Source organism: Dermacentor silvarum, unplaced genomic scaffold (assembly GCF_013339745.2).
Source record: "Dermacentor silvarum isolate Dsil-2018 unplaced genomic scaffold, BIME_Dsil_1.4 Seq482, whole genome shotgun sequence".
Taxonomy (NCBI): Eukaryota; Metazoa; Arthropoda; class Arachnida; order Ixodida; family Ixodidae; genus Dermacentor; species Dermacentor silvarum.
Window position 1 is genome coordinate 76,006 of NW_023606305.1, and position 1,343 is coordinate 77,348.

General features: G+C 45.7%; 1 non-coding gene across 1 annotated transcript; it reads right to left on the reverse strand.

Annotated features, from left to right (window-relative positions):
• Nucleotides 1-635: 635 nt before the first annotated feature.
• On the reverse strand, nucleotides 636-707 carry Trnam-cau (transfer RNA methionine (anticodon CAU)). The gene has a single exon. It is a non-coding gene; the product is annotated as a tRNA-Met (tRNA).
• Between the last annotated feature and the right edge of the window lie 636 nt (nucleotides 708-1,343).

Here is a 1,343-nt window from a genome sequence, read left to right on the forward strand (position 1 = left end):
CCGGTACGTTATGAAGAAGCCAGTGGACTTTCATTCGCACGTCTTGGTTGGCGGGGTCAATCACGACGCACCTGCAGTCTTTGACCTTCAGCTCACCCACGTCGATTACTTTTTTGACAGCCTTCTCGTTCTTGAAAGTAACAGCCCACACGTGGCTCATCCGATACGCCCCCAAGGCAACAACCTCGGGGAGCAACATCAGACTGGCCAGCGCATCGCGGAAATCTTCCACTCGGTAGGGGCGGGCCCGAATGTCGGCGTGCACAAACACGGTGTTTTCGACAAATTTTCCTGTTGGCAAGCTTGGCAGAATCATCTCGTAGTCCTTTTCCTGTTGTTCGGATGCAAAAAACCTGTTTCCGCGGCGAGTCATTGCCGCAAGAGCCGCTCCGTTGGAGCCCATGAAAACACGACCGTTCACTTCAGTGACCGGAAGTGGGATCCTGCGCCACTCTGCTTTACTGTGAATGCGTGTAAATTCGCTCACATTTGTAATAAACGATTTAAGCTTCTTAAAGCGCGGAAAGGAGGCGTCGTGCATCGGAGCGATTCACGGAATACAATATTGCACGCGGACATGCAATAACGCGCTGATTAGAAATTTCTGTAAAATGTGAGAAAAATAAAAATATATGTAGCAGAGCGTGGTTTCGATCCACGGACCTCTGGGTTATGGGCCCAGCACGCTTCCACTGCGCCACTCTGCTTTTTTTTATTAATATTGCCTGCTTTGACAGAAATACACTAAAACAAAACATGAGTACACATATAAAATACATCAGTCACACTTGACTGACGTAGTCATATTAAAATCTTTTCAAATTTACAAGGTCATCAAGAATAGCCACCCATTCAGGAGGCTCGGTTTGCGCTTGATAATGTTCTCTAACATCTGCAATACTGAGAATGAAATTTTCACGTGTCGTGCGAACATTTATATCAGCATGACGGACCGACATTCTTGTCTTCCACAAGCTGTGGAGGCTCAGGAGCATGAACGTATCGTACGGTATTGCACCTTCAATATCAGTGGCCAAGAAACGAATACCTATCGGTGTGATTGGAAGATCCTTTTTGAGCGGTCGTTGTGGATGTCCCAATGAAATATTGCATCCCAACAGTCAATGAAAGCATGATCAATGGTCTCCGGTTTTTTGCAGAGCAAGCAGTTAGCTGTCCATGGCACGTAAATTCCTTTCTGTTCTAACCATGTCTTTACTGGCAATGTATTTGTATGCAATTTAAAAAAGACAGTTTTAACTGTAGATCTTACGGGCATCCTTCTTACTCTCTTCAAAACGTCATTTCCTGGTCCGCCACAGTTTACAGTTCGGTATATAGGT